The sequence below is a fragment of the Lampris incognitus genome, chromosome 14, assembly GCF_029633865.1.
Source record: "Lampris incognitus isolate fLamInc1 chromosome 14, fLamInc1.hap2, whole genome shotgun sequence".
NCBI lineage: Eukaryota > Metazoa > Chordata > Actinopteri > Lampriformes > Lampridae > Lampris > Lampris incognitus.
The window spans coordinates 16872730-16894877 of record NC_079224.1 but is presented as its reverse complement, the minus strand read 5'-3'; the positions used below and the strand labels follow the sequence as shown (position 1 = coordinate 16894877).

At 42.2% G+C, this 22148-nt stretch overlaps 1 long non-coding RNA gene across 1 annotated transcript; it reads right to left on the bottom strand.

Annotated features, from left to right (window-relative positions):
- Positions 1-9160: 9160 nt before the first annotated feature.
- Positions 9161-10405, bottom strand: LOC130123468 (uncharacterized). Its single transcript, XR_008811325.1, has 3 exons — positions 10323-10405; positions 10086-10198; positions 9161-9178 (listed from the first exon to the last, which is right to left on the bottom strand). It is a non-coding gene; the product is annotated as an uncharacterized LOC130123468 (long non-coding RNA).
- Between the last annotated feature and the right edge of the window lie 11743 nt (positions 10406-22148).

The following is a 22148-nucleotide window of genomic DNA, read 5'->3' as shown; positions in this document are numbered from 1 at the left end:
TTATCATGTGCAGAATACAATGAAATTCTTGTGCTCTGGCTCTCTCTGCTGTAACACAAAAGACACACCATCCCAAAAACTAAAGTGTGTGTGTGTGTCTATAAAATCAAAGTAGTAAATGAATATAGATTGTTTTCTTCTATATGGGTCAAATGTTTTTGACACGCAACTCTCTCTAGTACATAAGAAAAGAATAGAAGATCAGAGACTGGCCGATAGTTATTAAGAGACCCTGGCTCGAGGTGCATTTTTTAAGTAGAAGTTTTACTACAGCTCTCTTAAAACTGCTGGGAACAATGCCAGTAGAACATGATAAATTAACAATGTCTGGCATTGTAGGTCCCAGGGAAGGCCAAAGGTCTTTAAAACGTTTAGCTGGTAAGGGGTCAAGTAGGCAAGAAATTAGTTTAAAAGCTGACATGAGCTTAATCAAATGATCAAGAGAGATAGTCTCAAAAGCTGTAATAACAGGGACTATCAGTGACTCATTGGTATAGATAGGAATTTTTACAGCAGGCTCACTTCAATGGACCGCTGGCTGGCTCATTACTGTAATGAGCAGGGATTTGATTTTGTTGATAAATGGCCTTCTTCCAAGGGCTGCCCTTACCTGTTAAAAGCGGATGGCATTCACCCCACAGGGGACGGCACTGCTCTTTTGTCTAGCAATATAGATAGTTGTCTACGTATCGTCTGACACTAGGGACTTATCATTCAGCAGGTTGCAGGTGAGATAGAGAGCCAGCTAGGTTTAAATCTAGTGCAGATGTGGAGTCAAGTAGTTTGATTAATATGTTTATTCAGGGAATTTCTCATAGTATAGATTATCAGATTGACAGCTTGGTCTATAACATTGAGACTGTCTCCCTAACCTGCGTAATTGCCCCCAAGCTCTCCTCTCCTAAATGTGTGAATCACAATAATCTAATAATCATTCCTACCAATTTAATGTTACCAAAAGTGTGACTACAAATCGTCCAAAGCACTGGTTGCCAAATTGTCAACTAATAATACAAGGTGTCTAATTCCAATTAATATTTCACCTATTGTTAGCTCTAAGGTTCAGCCTACTACTGATCACTTCAACAAGATGGTTAAATTTGCATATTTTCTGGAAATGCACAAAGATAAGGTTATATTGGGAGAATGTAAACGTAGGTATCAACAATCTTTTGGGATATGAAATCCCAAATACCTGCCCTGTGATGTATCTTGGTAACGTTGATAATGTTGTGATGAGAGAAGATCTCTACTTGACTTAAGTCTTACTTGCAGCAAGTAAGAAAGCCGTTACCAAAAATTGGCTTAATGTTAACACTCCAAAACAGGAACAGTGGGTGGAAATTGTTCAAGACATTTTTACTATGGAAAAGTAGACATACAATTTGACAGTCTAAGAGAATGTATTTAAAAAGAACTGGGAAATATGGAACATTCATATGGGAAATGACACTGACTAAATGAATGCCTAATTAAAATATTTGTGTGAATGTTGGATTATTTCCAGACAACCATTTTTTGTTATTCGTTTTTTTTTTGTTTTTTTTGTTTGTTTTGGTTTTTTATTATTATTATTATTATTATCTGTTTGTATATCGTACTGTATTCTTTTGTGTTTATGTTGTTGTACTGTTCTGTTTGCATCTTTTAGAAAACTTAAGAAAAAATAAGATGCTTAAATTTGGTTTCATTAAGATCACACACAACAGTCAGAGCCTTCCCCCCAGTGACTCGCAGTCGTAGGGGGCGACACTCTCATTCCCCGGGTAGAACTCCAACACGGCAGTGCTCAACCAGGGACTTGTGAGTATCCCCACACCCGCCCAGCGCCTGTCACATTGGCTACCTCTGGCTTGGTCAGGCGTCCCTACAGACATAATTGGCCGTGTCTGCGGGTGGGAGGCCGGACATGGGGGTATGTGTCCTGGTCGCTGCACTAGCGCCTCCTCTAGTTGGTTGGGGTGCCTGTTCAGGGGGGAGGAGGAACTGGGGGGGAATAGCATAATCCTCCCACGCGCTACATCCCCCTGGTGAAACTCCTCACTGTCAGGTGAAAAGAAGCGGCTGGCGACTCCATGTGTATCGGAGGAGGCATGTGGTAGTCTGCAGCCCTCCCCGGATCGGCAGTGGGAGTGGAGCAGCAATCGGGACAGCTCGGAAGAGTGGGGTAATTGGCTGAATACAAATAGGGAGACAACTACAAAAAAGAAAAGAGGGCCCCCCAAGATGAACTGCTGAGTGAGTACCTCAGACAGCAGAAGACAGAGTGCAGAGGAAGAAGAAGAAGAGAAGGTATCATGGAAGATGAAGCCCCTCCATGGAATGTACCATTGACACACAGAAGACGTAGCTGATATCGAGAAATCCTACCAGTGGCTAGAAAAGACTGGACTAAAGGACAGCACAGAGGCTATGAACATAGCAGCACAAAAACAGGCACTCAGGACCAGATCAATTGAGGCAGGGGTCTACCAAACAAGACAAGACAAGATGCAGGCTGTGCAAAGATGTCCCCGAGACAGTCCAGCACTTAATAGCAGGGTGTAAAATGCTAGCTGGGAAAGTGTACACTGAAAGGCATAATCAAGTGGCTGGGATAGTATACAGGAATATGTGAATACAGACTGGAAGTCCCCAACTCCCAATTGGAGACACTGCCAAAGGTAGTTGAGAATGGCAGAGCTAAGATCCTGTAGGACTTCCAAGTTCCAGACTGACAAGCAGGTGCTGGCTAACCAACCAGACATTGTGGTGGTCGACGAGGAAAAGACGACAGCAGTAGTGATCGACATAGCAACAGCAACATCAGGTAGAAAGAACAATGAGAAGCAAGAGAAATACCAAGGGCTGAGGGAAGAACTAGATCGGATGTGGAAGGTAAAATCCACAGTAGTCCCAGTGGTAATTCGCGTCTTAAGCTATGACGTAGGCACGTCCCTGTTGCGTAGGCGCACGCGCGCGAATTTGCTTCCGGCTCCATCGACTTGTTGACAATATGCCTCACTGCTGTGTCCCCCTTTGTTTAAATCGACCAGAGAGTAAAACTGAGACCAAACTGTCTTTCTATCGCTTTCCTCCGAAAGACAAAGATAAGAAGAGGTGGCTGCAGTTAATACGGTAAGTTGCTATTGAAGAAATGCATTGAAAATCGAAGTTTGGCGCCGACTTTTGTGCTAAGTGCAGACTAGCTACCCTGCACTGCAGACTAGCTACTACCGGTAGCTACCCTCTTGTTACCGAAATCCACGTTACATACGAGACAGGTATTTAGATTTTTAGCTAATTCAACAAGCGAGGATCAATATATGTGCTTTTCCATATGTTTTTCTGCTCAATAAGGCTTTAATCAGAGTGTAGTGGAGGGTAAACAAGCATCGGTTAGCCACTTATGTTGTTACTACTACAACCCTGTCTGTGAAGACATACAGTTACTGTAAGCAAGCATTATGTCAGCTACACACTCGGAAAACTGCATTATTCTATGCATTGTTAGCCCATGATTATCTAAAACGAGATGATGCATCTCAAGGGGATTATCATTAAAGAGACTTGGAGTAAATGCATGAATAAGCAGGGGTACATAACGTTAGATAGTCCAGGTGAATGTGCTGTTTCTGCCTGTTTTGTTACAGTAGTTTCACTTCTGACTTTTCCCATATAAATCAAAAAATGAAACTTCATATCTACAAAAAATAATGTTTCCGTAGGGAGACTGACATCTAATTCTAAAGCCTTACTATGTAACCTTTCCTTTATGAAAAGGCTATGAAAAGGCTATAATATTTGCCCCCCCCAAAAAAATCTGTATTGTATAGTATGTGAATACAATATAACTTGCCCAATCTGTATGGTAGACTGTTTGTATAATATCATTATACAATCTTTACAGTAGAGTATGTTAACACAATAGAAATTGTGTTTTAAATAATTGATGGTTAAAGTGGCATTCTTTAACTTTTTTTGATAAAAAATAAAGTTGATTTTGGTCACAATTTACCACTATCTTTCACTGAAGGAGGTAACAGAGGACTGATTTAGCCTATTTCCCATTCACAAATCCTTCACCATCTGTTACAATGCCCATGTTTGTGACTGTGTCTAACCAGACACAGACACAAAAATGGGCATTGTAGCAGATGCTGAAGATTTCATGAATGGGAAATAGGCTAAATCAGTCCTCTGTTACCTCCTTCAGTGAAAGATAGTGGTAAATTGTGACCAAAATCAACTTTATTTTTTATCAAAAAAAGTTAAAGAATGCCACTTTAATTGTTCAAATCCAGGGCAGACGATAAGTTACAATGCAGCTTCAAGTTTTCATTGCCAATCATTTCTAAATCTCTCATTCTTTTTTTTTTTTTACAGGCGTGATGGCTTTACACCAAGCCCCTGCTCAAGGGTGTGCAGTTGGCATTTTCCAAATGGCAAAGCTGCTGGCCCATCACGTTTTGCTTGGAATGAGGGGAAGACTTTCCCAGGCCACCTCAGCCTTCCACACAATAAGAGAAAAACAGTACCACTCCCTCCCAGTGGTGAAGAAGGGACAAATGAACTTGAATTACAAAATTCTGACATTGCAACCGCAGAGCCCCCTAGTACTTCAGACAACCCAACCGCAGAGACCCCTAGTACTTCAGACAACCCAACCGCAGACACCCCTAGTACTTCAGACAACCCAACCGCAGACACCCCTTGTACTTCAGACAACCCTTTTAACAGTGTTGCGCTGCTAGAGATAGAGGTTGACATGTTGAGAAGAGAGAATGAAAAATTGAAAAGAGAATTGGAGAAACAAAAACAGACCTTTTCCTTCAGCCAAATATCTTCCAATCGTGTCAAAGTAAAATATTTCACTGGCTTACCAAATGTTGCTACCGTCCTGGTTTTGGAAGCACTCTTATCTAAGTTTGAGCTACAATATCATTCGAATTGGACAGTCCAGTCTATGCCACTAGTCGATCAGTTGCTACTGACTTTGATGAAGCTCAAACTTAATTCTGGTCATGAACACCTTGCAACCAGGTTTAATTGCAGTACAGCCACAGTTACCAACATTTTTATCACCATTGTCAGTGCCCTGTATGACATTTTATATGTTGGTATGCTTGAGAACAACATCCCCTCCATAGAGAAGAACCAGGCATCGTTGCCAGAGTGTTTCCGTCCGTTTCCTAACTGTAGGATTGTGCTCGATTGCACAGAGTTAGCAGTCTCCAGGACAGAGAGGCTTGACAAACAGAATCATTTATGGAGCCAGTACAAAAAACGGACCACACACAAAGCCTTAATAGGTGTGGCTCCTAATGGAGTGATAACATTTGTCAGTGACTATTATGGTGGAAGTGCCTCAGACAAGGCTATTACATTAGATTCTGGAGTTCTCAATCATCTACGCCCAGGAGACATGGTGATGGCAGATAAAGGCTTCACAATCTGGGACATCTTGCCAGAAGGGGTTTCACTCAACATCCCGTCTTTCCTTGTTAATGGACAGTTCACACAAGAAGAAGTTAAGAAAAACAAACTCACATCCAGTGCTAGGATCCATGTGGAGCGCTCCATTCAGAGGTTGAAATTGTTCAACATTTTGGACAATATCCCATATCAGTTCACTAAAAACATAAACAAAATACTGAAAGTGTGCGTGTGTCTTACCAACCTACAAACACCAATTCTTCGGGAAATAGCATGAAATGACTTGAATAAATGTAAGCAGAATCAGATTCATGTATTTATACTTTTAATAAAGTAATACTGAATTAAGAACACTGCTTGATTTTTTTAATCAAAACACATTTGTAACAAAATGCATAGTGCAAAAACTAATGTCACTGTAAAAAGTATAAAGTGCAAAACATCAACATTGGTAACAAAATGCATAGTGCAAAAACTACTGTCAACGTAAAATGTATAAAGTGCAAAACATCAACATTGGTAAAAAAATGCATAGTGCAAAAACTACTGTCAACGTAAAGAAGAGGATCACCATATGATGAATACAACATTTAAATATGCAAATTTGCAATGAGATTTACCGTGTGCAATGAAATGTGTTGTGTGTGTTCCGAATAGTGTTGTAGTGGGGTATAATAGTGTAGTCATCCTGCCAGTGCTGAAAGACCCTTAGGTCCAGTTCCTCATTCATGTCCCTAGGGTCTCTACAGAATTTTTGGTAGGAAAATATCCTTGTAAAATGTTTCCAGAACATCTATGTTACGTGCCCATGTTGGGTCTTTCAGCACTGGCAGGATGACGAGATCAGAAAGGGTCCATACAACCAGGTGGCAAGTGCTGGCTCCAGTCAGCTGTAGGTTGCCCTGGATCTGATGCCAGTATGGATGTGTTGGCCGTAGTGTCAGGGAACCAGACTCTCCATCCAGCTGCAGAAAGAAGTCCCCTTTCTCTGCTGCTGCCTGTCGGACTGTCAGGTTTTTCACTGACCAGGGACATTTGACCTAGAGGTGGGTATTATGAAAAACATCACAATTTATTGTGTAAAGGCAAGCAGTGGACCAAGGTACTTAAAAAAGAAGGTAAAGTCAGTTCCTCCCCCGTGTCACGTGATCAGCCGTTCCCCTGCCCACTACGGCCACTTTCCTCTCTTTAAACATGGGAGGGATAGGAGAGATGCTCTTAAAACCAACATTGCCATGCCATGGTAGTCCTGATCGAGAAACGGCTCAGCAAAATCAAAGAAAATAGCTTGCATGATGTGCTCTTGTAATCATTTTCAGAATATCTGCGTTGGTTTGGCTACAGTCATGGCTTTTAGACAGCGGATACCTTTCTCAGCCGGGAGGACATGAGAAGTATGGAGCTATGCAGCCAACATCCTCCCCGCCGAGAAAGGTATCCAGTAGTCTAAAAGCTAAGACTGTAGCCAAACCAACACAGATATTCTGAAAACGATTACAAGAGCACATCATGCAAGCGAATTTTCTTTGATTTTGCCGAGCCGTTTCTCGATTGGGACTACCATGGCATGGCAATGTTGGTTTTAAGAGCAAACTGACAAACTGTTGTTTTTATGCAAATATTAACTTTGATGGCTGCAACACGTTCCGAAAAACTTGGGACAGGAGGGGGGGACAGGCGCATGTCTAGTCTACTGATGTGTTACATCACTTTCTCCCGACAAACCGCACTTTGAATCAAAGATACTATAATCTGTCTTCCAACCAAGGTCTGTGCTAATCGGCCCCATATTTTTTGCAGAATTGTGGTAACAAGAAGGAATGAATGCTTCCTAACAAGAAAGAATGAATGTCGTCATGTTTGGGCATCCTGGACGAGTTATGAAAGTGACATGTGCACAAAAATTGAAAACCTTATCGTTACGACCATCCTGCAGCTGTCCACCAAGTTTGGTCCAGAGCGATCAAGTAGTTAAGCAGTTGAAGGTAACACAAAAAGTAAAAGCCATTTACAGTCTGCCGGCGTGGCGCGTCAGTAAGACATTTTGCTTGGGACGCCACAGACCCGGGTTCGATACCCGGTCGAAGCATAAACCCCAAGTAGCGGTTGGCGGCGTTCGGCCAGCTTTACCGCTGGTCTCTTCTCTATATCCCCCCTTTCAACTCTGTCCTTTCTCTCTACAATAAAGGCAAAATGCCTAAAAAGAACAAAGTTAAAAAAAAAAAGCCATTTAGAGTCTCGCTGCCCAATACAATTGCCTGCTGCAATTCTGGGTGCAAGGCTTTTCCTTTTTTTGTGACCTTCCAACTGCTTTTAACTACTTGACCAATCTGAACCAAACTTGGTGGACAGCTGCAGGATGGTTTTAACAATAAGGTTTTCATTTTTTGTGCTCATGTGACTTTCATAACTCATCCAGGATGCCAAAGCATGACGACCCCCTACCATTTTCCCGTTTGGCCAGCTTTACCGCTGGTCTCTACTCTATATCCCCCCCTTTCAACTCTATCCTATCTCTCTACAAATAAAGGCAAATGCCCGAAAAGAACAAAGTTAAAAAAAACAAACTTGTCTTTGCACTGTACCCAATTGCATACAGGTTGAAAAAGATTAGCAAATAGATGTATTCAGCTTTTATTTACATTTTATACAACGTCCCAACTTTTACATCACTTGTACATCACCATCGGAGAATGAAGTATAAAGTTCTCACTGAGCAGTTAGTTACAATGATCAAGTCAAGTGGATGACAGTGTTCACATAGACTATAACAATTATACAATGGTGAACAATATCATACTTATCTTTATAGTTATCGGCCCCCGGTGAGATTTGAAATTAGGGTGGTTCATTATCTCTGTTTCAGTTTTGTTTTTTGATTAATTGCCTAGTACAGTGGTTCTCAACCTTTTTACACCAAGTGTCTCTCTAAGTAACACCATAATGGTAAAATACAGGGTAGAGACTCCTGAGTACCACCAGTGGTACATGTACCACAGGTTGAGAACCACTGGCCTAGTATAATGTATATTGACTAAATATAACTGTACCTCAATAATGCACTCGTCAGACACTGTCCCATCTGGAGATGCACCCAACAGGCCACTGTTCGACAGGAAGACCCCCCTCTCCTGGACGACCAGACCGGTTATCTTGGTGTAGTCCTGCTTTGCCGTGGCTTCATGAGTGATTCCCCAGTCACAGGCCTTGAGAAAGTGAGTGGGAAAAACATACCACTCAATTCATAATCGTTAGAGCAGGGTTTCCCAAAAGTGGGTGCGTTGATGCCAAGGCAATCTCTCCCATCAGGCGCCCGTTCAGACCAGAGGGAGGCAGTATAGTACACATGATTTTGCATGCCTTTGTGAAATGGGGGCCTATGCAGGTAACCCCTGGGGGCACGGGGAGACCATGCAAACTCCACACAGAAAGGCCCTTTCACCGACCCCACCCAAGGTGTGGGCACCGATGACATGGAGGAGTGAACACGTCACACAGTGCCCACAAGGTCCTCTGCGGGTATCGATCCCACGACCTTCTCGCTGTGAGGCGACAGTGTTACCATTTTGCCCCCGTGCCCCCTGATACAATGACATCTTAAGTTGAAATCATTATTACAGCATAACTTACTTTAGAACCTTCTTTGAAGTTGTACTGGCCAAGCAGGGTTTTGAACAAGGACGGTGGGTACCGGTTGCGCTTGACTGCAGCCAAGACCAAACCAAAGTTGCTGGCGGTGATTCGCTTCTTGCGATAAGCCATCCTGTTATAAAGACATCCAAAAGATACAGCTCACATAGACAAGCATCCTATGTCTATGCTGTATTATAAACATTAGGTGCTCATACCACTGGATTGAAATAGTCATTCATAAATGTTCAATGCTTTAACATGAACTACAATACTTTATTAATGGACCAGTGGTATTTATTACAAGGGGGAGACATAGATAATCTACTCCTAAGGAGAGAACTATGGGGGATTGACTTTCTAGGTACTATGACACCAAGGGGTGACATATGAGGACTTTGATTTTAGACCCTATCTCTACAGTCATTAACAGAAGTCTTGTCGCCCCGGCACTTCGGTCAGGTAATGCACCACTTCTCCCAGAAAATTGTTACAATTACAAATTCTTTGGTATTCACGTATTCCTTTACTTTGTTTGCATTGGACCAACACAAAAAAACCTGGAGAAAACCCCCCAAATCTGACATATTTCCACATCCAAACTCCACACTCCAAAAATGGGCTAGACAAAAGTTGTGTCGCCCCATTCACTCACATGGGAAAAAAATTGTGAAAAAATGCATGGAGACCTCCCCCTTCCCCCAAACAACCCCTCCAATCCCCTCCAACCCCCGATGGTTGAAGTCTGAATTGCTGGGAAGGAAAACGGGGACGGACAGGCTTTGTCGGTCTGTCCGTCCCCGTTTTCCTTGCCAGCAATTCCACCATTTATTTAGATAAAAGCAGATGAAAAAATAGGGTCCAGGGTCTTAAAAACCGAAATTCCCCTTTAATTGGTCATTGTTTTTTTTATTACACATTACACCAATTTAGACAACCCTGGTTCAAATTACATTGCACTTGTTGAGTGTTGGGATGATTTCCACCTGGCTGAATTGTCCCCGTGGGCCAAATCAAAGTAAAGAAGATAGAAGTCCTACCTGAGGTGTTTCTGGACTCAAGATCCACCACATGCCAGTAAAACGACCGAGCTGAGACAAGGATGACACAGTCCAATCCTTGACCTCCTATGTTACAGGTGTTTTGATTCCAGCTGAAATAAAATGCAAAGTCTAATTAATAATTGTTCTTCATCATTGCGATAAGACTTCCTAATTATAATTTAAAAGGAACAGTATGTACACTACAAATTAAACAATTTAACTTCAATTACTTACCTTGTGATGTGGATGGTGCCATCACAGACACTCTCTTGGCAACGATATCATCCGATTTTGGTGTCTTCGCCCTCTTCCACATACATTCCACGTCTGTCCGGGACACATTTTTCTCCACCCAAATCAGCAATGCTGCCATGTGATGGCACTTGTCCTTGCCGATAGGGCACTCGCACGTGCTGTAGCTCACTTTCTGACTTTCTACATGTACCTGTATTAAACACAACTTAACCCTCACAACAACCCTAGACATCACAGTGCCTACCAGACATAAGCAACTAGCCCAGGGGGGTGGCTTTTTATTCGCAAAGCCAGGTAACATGGCTTATAATGTTATAAACCTGAACATCGAGTTGCAGTTCAGATGGGCACTAGGGAAATCCGAATCCTCAATGTAAAATTGGGTATTTCATGCAAAACAGTATTAAAATAATTCTGATACTGGAGCTGACCAACCCACAACCAAAGTGCAATATTGTTGTACTGGGACCTGACCAGTACAACTTCAGTTTACTGCTGTTGTACTGGGAGCTGACCAATACTGGGTCACGTGGGTAAAATTAAGCCTGATAATGATGTACCGTGCATGTTCACATCATGTATACTTTACATTACTTAACCACTTATCCAACCCATATGGTTGGACAGAGTCCTTCAGGGCTCTAACTAAGTGTCTTGTGTTTTATGTTATTATGTTATGCTCTCCTCGAACCATCACCTTAACGTGGTGGAGAGGTTTGAGTGACCCCATGAATCCCGAGAGCTATGTTGTCTGTAGCCTTGCGCTACTGTAGGGTCACACATGGCAAACTGGTCTAGGAGGGAACAGACTAAGAATGGTTCAAGAGCTGTGAGGAGTTGTGCCCCACAGTCCTTAAATACGCACAAAGGTTTAAATTTGATTAATTTGATTAATTAAATTTAATTAAAACCCTTGGCAAACTCGTCTGAGGATGACTAAATGAATGCTGGGGTTCATGTGGTTAAGACCATTCTTCTAATATTACATGTTTCCAAACATTTTGGACAAAATAGAACATTTTACATCAAGGTGCCCAGAGATTTCCTGGTGCCCAGCTGACCTGTATCCAACGTGGCCTATAACGTTAATAAGAAACAGATCGTAGCACACATGGTAGCCCTAGAATGGCTGTGATCTTACATGTAAATCTATATTTCATTAATTCCTAATATGTATTTTAAATTCATTAAACCTTTACAGCGTTACAGTATGTACGATCATAGCCATTCTGGAGCTAGACACATGAAAAGCTAGCCTTGGATCCAAGAACGTCAGTTATTTTAACAAGTCAAACGTCGGAAAACAATTATCTACCGACAAAATAAAGCACTGGCAGTCTTTATCCAAGGCTTATGAATCGCCAGTAAACGTGGGATATAACATCAGAAGCCAGAATACCCAACATTACCAAGCTAACGCTAGCTAACCCTGTTAGCTCACTCACCTCAACCTGATAAACTTTCTGTTTCATGGAAGCCTGTACCTTGCCTTTTATAATGCCCCCTGAAACATTTACGTTCACAACTCTATCTGAATTGAAAGCATTGAGACCCTTTTTCACCCTGAGAGGTTCGTCTTTAAAAAAAGACGTTAATGTAAATATATTTACGGGTTCAGGCATATTGTTTTGAGTGGAAAATAATGCAGTTAGATTCCCCAAGGCACCGGAAGTATAACTCCGCCCACACGTGACGTCGCGTCGTGACGTCGTGCTTACGAGCCGAATTGGAGCACTAGGGGAGGGGCTGTGATCCCCAAACTGGGAGAGTGGCGCCAGCAGATTCCAGGAACAACAACTGAGGTCTCTGTCCAGAAGAGTGGGGTCCTAGGAACAGCTAAGCTACTGCAAAGAACCCTCAAACTCCCAGGCCTCTGGTAGAGGACCCGAGCTTGAGGAAGAGACACACCACCCGAAAAGGGTGAGAGGGAGATTTTTATTACAGTACATAATAACACAACAACTAATGTAAAATTTGTGCATCAGCTGTTCAGCAACCTTACTGCCTGTGGAAAGAAACTACTTCTGAGATGTGTGGTGTGTGATTTGATGCTCCGGTAACGTTTTTAGATAGAAGGAGTGAGAACAAAACATAAGCAGTGTGGGTGGTGTCCTTAGTGATGTTTTGGGCTTTCATTTTGCAGCAAGTGGTGTTCACATTATGAAGTTGTGGTAGTTCCATTTTTGCTGCCATCTTTACAGTCCTTTGAAACAGCTTGTAGTCCTGAGCTGTCAGGTTGCCAAACCACACTATTATACAGCCTGTCAAGACACTCTGCATTAGGGATGTAACGGTAACCACGGTAAAATTCCCTACGGTTAGTATTACCGTTTCAAATTTTAATTATCATTAAAACCGTGTTTGATTACCGCGCTTTGAAAAACTCACGGTAAATACTGTCCAGCATGGTCTCTCAGACGCAGGCGCAGCAGGCAACGTGGGTTTGTTTCGCCTCAATGAAACATGGAAGGTATAGGCAGTGACGGCGCTCGGGAGATTTTTTTGCCTACTAAGAGGACTAAGTCTGAAGTGTGGTCGTATTTTGGTTTTTATAAGAGTGCTGAGGGAAAACTGATGGAAGATGGTTACCCTGTCTGCAGAACATGCAGAAAGAAAATCGCTGCGAAAGGGGGCAACACCTCTAATCTTACGAGTCATCTCCGTGACAACCATCCACAACTTTACAGCGAATGCAAGGTAAGTTAACTTTTAGATGAATGCCTGATGTGGGGACTTCGGAATGGGGGAAATGTCATGGTTTGCAAGTCTAACTTGCTAATAGCTTGTCAATAATGTAAACTTGAGCTTTCCTGTTACCAAACGTTACTCTTTGTAAGGGCCGACGGTCCGTCCCACTGGCTAAAGTTAGCTACTCGTGTGTAGTTTGTTCTTAAGGAAAAGCAAGGAAAAAACCTCCACAGGACTGCGGTGTAAAAAGATAACAAAATGAAAATGTATTCCGGTTCCACGGCGAAATCTTCATACAGCAGTAATCAAATAATAATTTCCTAAACTATAACTAAGGCTGGCTATTACTGCCACGTTATTACTACGGCTACGGTAAGAAAACTGTACAGCTTCAGTCTCCAAAATCACCGCCGACTCAACGCTCACAAATCTAGACGCTTCCTGGTTCACGTACACAGAAATTTGCGATCTTCTTAAAGTGACAGTAGCGCTAATATTCAACATGAGCACTGAGCTAAAAAAACTGTTTCATATGCTTATCTGTACCAAAACAGCATTCCTAATGCAGATTATATCCAAAGCTTGTTAAAATGTGAAGAAATGTCTTTTTGGTTGCCGTTTTCTTATTTTGCAATGTGCAAAAGTGCAGTTACCTCTCATGGCCACATGGTGACATCTTTAATGCACATTTGTATGGTTTTTTTCATGTTTACATAAGGAGTGTTATTATTTTATTTGTTTTTATTATTTTAATGTTTATGCAAACAAAAAGTGCATAGTGCTGCTAATTTTATTTGTGGTTTTCAAAATAAAACTTGGTGAAATGATTTCCGTGTGTGTATCAGTACTTTTTGAACATTTTCAGCACATTTTAACAACACCGCGACAATACTAACCGTGATAATTTTGGTCACTATAATCATGATATGAAATTTTCATACCGTTACATCTCTACTCTGCATGGTACTGCATCATAAGTTCATAAGCATTTTGGTATTCATACCAAAACTCTTGAGACGCCTCAGAAAATACAGTCTCTGCTATGATTTCTTGAGGATACAATTTGTGTTGAGACCATGTGATGGTGTTTGTGATGTGTAAACCAAGAAATCTAAAACTGTCCACAATTTCAACAAATTACCCATTGATGGAAATATAAATGTGATTTCCTCTGATCTTTCTAAAGTCAACAATAGTTTCTTTTATCTTATTGACATTTAGAGAGAGGTTTTTATCGTAACACCATGTTGTTAAAAATCTTACTTCCCTCCTATTGGCCCTCTCATCCGTCACTTATTAGTCAATTCACTGTGATGTCATCTGTGAATTTAATGATTCTGTTGTTGTCATATTTGACAACACAGTCATGTGTAAGCAGACTGTACAACAGGGGACTGAGAAGCAGCCCTGAGGCACACCTATTCTCTATTATTACCTATTCTCACAGACTGGAGCCTGCCTGTCAGGAAATCAAATAGCCAGTTACAGATAGGGCTGCCCAAACCATTACACTATTTAGACTACAGTGACCCCCACAAAGTTAATATGAAATCTTTTCTGTGATGTCACACACCACCATTTTCTTATTAGTGGCATGTCGCTCTTAAAAAGAAGAAGTAAATCCACAATTAAACAGCTTTATAATACATTACTACAGAAATAAGAGTGCTTCTGTGAATGCCAGTGGGGCTGAGTTGCTCAGACAGGGTGTATTGTGAAATACAAAGAAAACTGTAACAGGGACATTGCTAATGAATACAATTTTTGTGGAAAACAGCATGCCTTACCATCAGCATGAAAACGCATGAATTCCCAGATGTGTATTTGGGGAAATTCTGCTGAAAACAAAATGTGAAATATTTACAATTTCTAATGAATGAAATCTTTGTGGAATACAACATTGCATTACCATCGGCATAAAAACACAACATGAATTCCCAGGGGTCTGCTTAGAGAAATTCTGTTGAAAACAAAATATAAAACATTTTCAGTACAACTGTGCTCTGTTGAAGACATACACATTCACTCGTAATGCCATGGAGCATACAGTGCTCACTGCTTAGGGACACAGACTTACTTCAAGGTCTGTTCCTGTCCTCTCATGTCAATGCAGTTTGAGGTTTGTCTGGCAATTCAAGCAAAACATAAAGTACTAAAATCAGATGTCTAATTGGATGATCAGTCCTGTAGCCTGAGAACAAGTCTACTAATGCAACAGGGCTATTTTGGAATATGTGGTATCAGAACAAGACCATTTGTGATTTGTGGAACCTGTAGTCTGAAAACAATTTTGGCCATAGAACAAACCTATTAATTATGTTTAATCGGAACCTAATCCGCTTCAGCATATCAACTCCCTATGCCCTCACGCGCTTCCGGTGGCCTCGCGGTCTCACCATCCCACTCCTGACACCAACGTAGCGAATTCGGGGGGGGGGGGGGACAGTCCGGGGAACCGCCGCAGCCGGGACGCGAACCCGGCTCTCCCGCACCACGGGCGACAACGTTAACCAGTCGACGAAAGGGTCCGACACGTTAGCCGCGTATCCGTGCACGCTACAATAGGAAGAAACCTCAGGGAGAGCAACAGAGGAGAGATCTCTCTCTCCCAAGACGAACAACGTGCAATTGATGTTGTGTTTATACAATTTACAGAATACAACATTCAAAGAGGATAACAGCACTATAAAAATTATTAAGAATATGATGCGCAGGATGCCAAGCGGTGTCCAGACGCCACCGGAACAGCCCCGGACCCAAGCCACGCGACCAGCAGAATAAACCAGGAGATTTAATTATAACAATATGGAATTTACTTTAAATGCAATAAAACCAAATTCAGCCAGCCATTTGTTCCGATACACAGAACAATATCAAGTCAAGTCACCAACAAACCACACGCCACACAGAAATAAAACCCATTACTAATAAACAAAAGAATCATTGGTTACTCATATCTTCAACTCGCTGTCAAATCTTCCGCCCGTTATCTATAACTAGGGTCTAACATCACAAGTGCATATACTGTGGGCCCACGCGCTCTCGCTCCGCAGCATAAACCAAAAATGTGAACCCTGTAGCGGGCCTGGGTCGTAGCTTGGGAGCGTAGAGGCCCGCTTCACTTGTACAGCAAGCAAACAAATTAAAACCGTACTCACGACCTTCTGAGATGCGGGGTTTTCCTCTTAAGTGGATCGGACGATTCGATGCAGCAGGTTGGGGTAAACCAGGAGGGCTAATGTGAGCGAAGGAGGAACGCCCAGGCGGTCACAAACAGCCACGAAGCGTCGTCTTCCGAGGGCCAATGAATGAGTTTGTCCATGTCACAGTTAATCCTTTACCAGGAACAACTGTCCGTGCCCTTAACCAGTGGACACGCAAGATAGCCTACATGTGGTGTAACTTGTCAACCATATTCATGCTCCCAATTTCCCCGATAGCTGCGACAGTGTCTGCACTGGACTGTGTTTAATGACGTACTGCTTATTCTAGAACTTTCCCCTGGATTTAGCGACCCGCCCTTCCTAAACAAAGACTCTGATAGGGGAATTTACCAACAGATTGCCTTCATGCAAGCAAGCAAGCAAATTTTTATAGCATTTTTAAAAACCCAGTTACAAAGTGCTTTTACACTCCATACACAAAATACGAATACATAAAATAAATTGAATGGCTATAAAAACGTGGCATCGGGAGTAACAGGCCAAGCTAAAAATGAAAGAAAACAGAAGGCAGGGGAGGGCAGCTATAAAAAGGCTTGCCTGAAAAGATGGGTTTTTTAAAGCCGCTTAAAACGGTCCAAAGATTCGGCGAATCTAACGGTTTAGGGAAAGATTATTCCAGAGGCTTGGGGCTAACACTGCAAAGGCGCGGTCACCTTTTGTTTTGCTGTTGGGGTGAGGGAAGTGTTATAGTTTGTAACTTCTTCCTTAACCTTAATTCTTTTTAATTAGGTTTATCGGAATCAAATCACGGACACCCGCTCTGAACGCCAACTCCTTTACCGACGTCTCAACTGCGGATGTGTGTTACATAAATTGTCTTCCCCTGGTTACCTAGCTCTACCGCGTAGTTCATCTTAAAGGTACAGTACACCATTTAGTACATGACTGGCTGGATGAAAGACCGAGGTTTGAGGATCGGCGTGGTCGGGGAGTGGAATGAGGAATGAGAAGATCAGAAATGTAACTGGGGGCAAGATCATGCAGTGCTTTAAATGTAATCAATAAGATCTTATAGATTATTCTGAATTTTACGGGTAGCCAATGAAGGGATGCAAGAACAGGGATAATATGGGACCTGCGACTAGTTCTAGTTAGTAGCCCAGAAGCTTTATTCTGAACCAACTTTAGACGATTTAAAGTAGCTTGGTTGAGGCCAGAGTAGAGGGAGTTACAGTAATCTAGATGAGAGAAAATGAAAGTATGAATTAATTTTTTATATCCCTAAAAGACAAACTATTTCTGATTTTTGCAATATTTCGTAGCTGAAGACAACAGGATTGGGCAAGTTTAGTAACGCGGTGATCGAAAGACATATTTTGGTTAAAGATGATACCAAGATTTTAGCGGTAGGTTAGAGGTTTGAATGAAGTGGACCAATGAACTGATCAGCTGCAGCGGCAAAGTTCTCAGGACCAATTAAGAGAACTTCATTTTTGTCTGGGTTTAGATGGAGGAAATTAAGGAGACATCCAATCTTTGGTGGCAGCTAAGCAGTCACGGAGGGAGGACAGTTGATTCTGGTTATTGGGCATTGGATTTCCATTTTAGGCGAAACAAGCAAACTATAAGGAGGCAGTGAAGTATGTGCCGTGCACGGGTTAACCAAGTGTATTTCAATCTAACTTGTTTAAACATTTAACAAAACTTTATTTACAATGAATGAAATTCAGACGGGGCTCCACTAATTATAAACCAATACTAATCAGGCACTTTCAATAACAAGCAGCAATGTAATGATCAAGGCAAAAGGGTGATATGACGCAGTGAGGCTGTGTGTGTGTGTGTGTGTGTGTGTGTGTGTGTGTGTGTGTGTGTGTGTGTGTGTGTGTGTGAGGAAATGGTGCTTAAAATAACAAAGGGAGGTTTGAGATAGGGGATAGATAGAGAGAGAGAGAGACAGAGACATTTAAATGTACATTTATTCAGTTTACATTCCAGTCCAACAGCTGATATTCAAACATGTTCATCTTTTTATCACCCAGCTCATAAAATGAAAATAGAAAAAAAAAGTCCCAACTGAGTAGTTTAAACTATTTGTAACAACAGGATTTCAAACTTAAGTCATCTCTACTTGCATAGCACAACATAACAAACACAATTTCGCCTCAGGGGAGGGTTTTGCAGCAACACAATATCCTGTCCCTAAACCCTCGCACCGGATGAGGAACAACTCCCTACAAAAAAAACCTTAAACAGGGAGGGAAAAAATGGGAAGAAACCTCAGGGAGAGCAACAGAGGAGAAATCTCTCTCCCAAGACGGACAACATGCAATGGATGTTGTATTTACACAATTTACATAACTAACAAACAAACAAACAAATGGATGAACGAATGAATAAATAAAAGCCAATAATGCAGCCAGGACTTTCCCTTGTTACATAAATTAGAAAAAAAAGAAGAAAACCAGATCGTCATCACCTCGCACTGAGCACAATACTGCTGGGTCCTGCTGGGACCCCGGGGCCGGGGGTAGTGCGCAGGTCACAAGCACACCCGCAAACCTCCAGACAGACTGAATATTTAAATGGACAGTTTTGGGAGAATGAATGCTAAATCATCCATGTTTTTTCAGTTGTTATACGGGTACATTGTTCCTGAGACACCAGTATATTTTTGAGGCGTACGTCAGCTAAAAACAAACAAAACTAAAAAGAAAAGAAAACATTACTGTTGTTGTTTTGCAGGTCCGTTTACATTTGGGGAATGTTGGAATTTAAAGGGGGAGAGGTGTTGTAACTCGAGCTTTTATTTTGGAGCTTTGTTTTGAAAAGACCGGCTGTGTTTGCGGTGTGTGTGTGTGTGTGTGTGTGTGTGTGTGTGTGTGTGTGTGTGTGTGTGTGTGTGTGTGTGTGTGTGTGTGTTACGCCCTCCAACTTGTTGGATGTTCACAGTGCGCGCTGCTGCATGGTACTGTCGAGTTTTGCCGGTCCTAGATAAAGTTAATTCAAAAGACAAGACATTGTCGTGGGGTCCATTTCTCTAAACTGGAGTTACCACATATTTTTTACATACCCCCAAGTTCTGGGGGGGAAGGTAATTTCTGTGTGGATGCTCTGCTCCCCTGTCATAGTCCTTCGTCATCTTCAGCTCCTCTTCAGACAGATTTCCATCCATCCATCCATTATCCAGTTTTTTTTATATAAATCTTTATTGCTTTTTAACCAGTGTTGCATACAAAACAATGTTGTATAAACAAAATGTCCAACTGAACTAGTTTCATACCTATTATAGTGGGGTATATAAACAGAAAAACAGCGACAAGAACAGTAATCAATCCCTTTTCCAATTAACTCTTATCCAATCGTCATATACCTATTAGCCCAATAATTCCTCCCACCCAACCCAACCCACTTGTTACAAGAGAAAAACACCACATGAAAGGCAAACCCAATAACGTTTCCCACACAAATTCTTCCCACTGGCTCTTAAAAAAGAAAAGAAAAAAAAACTAAGAGGGAAAAATAATTTCACACACACACACGCCTAACCCAAACCTTAACCTAACCCTAATTCTAACCGTAACCCTAAAGCCAAGTCCTAACCCTAAAATAGACCCTTTTCCTTGTGAGGACCTCTGAAATGTCCACACAAGGTAGGTGCTCTCAGGTTTTGCTATCCTAATGAGGACATTTGGTCCACACAAGGATAGCTAAACATGTACACACACACACACACACACACACACACACACACACACACACACACACACACACGCACACACACGCACACACACGCACACACCCACACACACAAAGGGGGGGGGGCATCTAGTTGTCATCCGGGTGAATGGTAGCCACATTTAAATACTTGATGAAGGGCTTCCAGGTCATGTCAAAGGATTTACTGGGGTTTTTTCAGTGAACATCTACTTTTTTCAAGTTGAGCCAGCTATTGTGTGAGGGGGGGAAGAACACGTTTCCACATAAATAAAATGAGGCACCTAGCTAAAAGTTGTAAAGGTCAAGACACGCTGTTTTATCGAAGACAAATTGAGTGCTATAGATGGTGGGACTCCAAATAGAGCTGTAAGAGGTTCAAGCTTAAGGTTCATACCAAATACTGTCTCTCAAGTGTGCTGAAAATTTGACACCAGAAGGGGGAGTTGTGCAGTAATGACAGACTGGGGGGGAGACAGACAGTTCAGTTTTTTTAATGTGTAGTTTTAAAATGTCTCTCATGCGGCATGTAGACCTCATGTTGGGCAGCTGAGCTACCTCGTTGTCAAGTCCCGATCCTGGTGCAGCCACTATGTGCTGTAGGGTGATATTCCTGATGGAAATCAGTTTCTAGGAAAGCCCTGGAGTGCACAATCATGGACATCCTGCCTGGCTCCATGAATCAGTGGCTCCTCCAGCAGCAGTAAGAGGAAAATCACCCGGTGCAACACACTCATCATGACCTAACTTACTTAGTCATTAACTGTTTAGAACTTTTTGTTATTGGCCTTGCACATCTTCCTTAGAGCTGTTATGTGTTTTCTCAAACGGAAACTTTTTTTTCTCCATCCAACAAATCCAAACCAACTAACTTTCTGCAAAGTCAACACACTTTCAATATTTGTTTTCTGTGTCTGGTAAGTATTCAGATACTTTCACAGATTTTCCAAAGGTGTCATCTAAGAAACCCTTAATTTTCTTTAGTGAGTACAGATCTCCCATTTGTGACTGTGAGTCTGTAACAGAGATACAGTCAGAGTCAGTGCCATGCCCTATTTCCTCCACCTTATCCTCACCAGCAACACTCTCTATAACGCCCAACTCACACTTTCTCCCCTTTGCACCAGCAGCCTGACTACGGTCAGGTCTAGCTGCTGGCCCTTTTCCGCTGCTTTTCCCCGCTGCCGGTTTTTCCTCTTCTCCTTTCCTTTTGCCTGTTTTGACACTCGGGACAGCTGAGCTGTCATTACATTCTCACTGCCCCGAATCAACTCGTTGTTTCCCTGCCTGATTATCTGCCTGCCGTGACTTACCATATCAAAGTCTTCCCACCAAGGGTAGAGATGTCTTACCAGGGACACTGCTGCCATTACACATCCAAGGGACCACATGTCTACTGCCTCTGAAATTGGGACGCCCAAGACAACTTCTGGTGCCCTAAAGGTGGGGAGACAAGGGCCAAGCATAGCAAACATTACCAAGGACCCACAAAGCAAAATCAGACGTTTGTACATTTGTAATAGGTCGGCATGTCTTAGGAGGTAGAGCGGGTCGTCTAGTAATCAGAAGGTCGCTTGTTCGGTCCCCGGCTCCTGCGGATAGCGTGTCGAAGTGTCCTTGAGCAAGAAACTGAGCATTTAACTGCTCCTGATGAGCAGGTTGGCACCTTACGTGGCAGCCTCTGCCATTAGCGTATGAACTAGAAAAGCGCTATATCAAATGCTGTCAATTTACATGAATTCACCCATCACTCACACCTATAATAAAAGATTGTGTAGAGAAGATGCAATTTGTGGCGCTCCCTCCTGTAACTATATGGATTTAATTTTGAGATGATTAGATGAAGGTATACAGTCTGGCCCCTTATTCATAATACTTACCACCAGGTTGAACCACACGGTAGTGTGGCAGTATCATTTCCTCGGTTCATAAACAGGCAGTGCCTCGTTTTCATGGCATGGCCTGTTTGACCACACTGCCACCTTCTGAGTTTGTGTGTCCCACAAGCGATTCACAAAAAAACTGCACTACAATACCGCAAGCTCCAGCAAGATGGTTAAGGTTCCACTTCACCATTCTGTACATTAAAACAGTCCCATTAACAAACAGGATATCTCTATAAGTCATGTTTTGTCAGTTTGTGTCTGCGCTGTCCTGTAGCGTCATTAACAGGCAACATTGGGCATTGCATTTTCAACTGCCTATATTGGACCATATTTAAAGGGTCGGTCTCCAC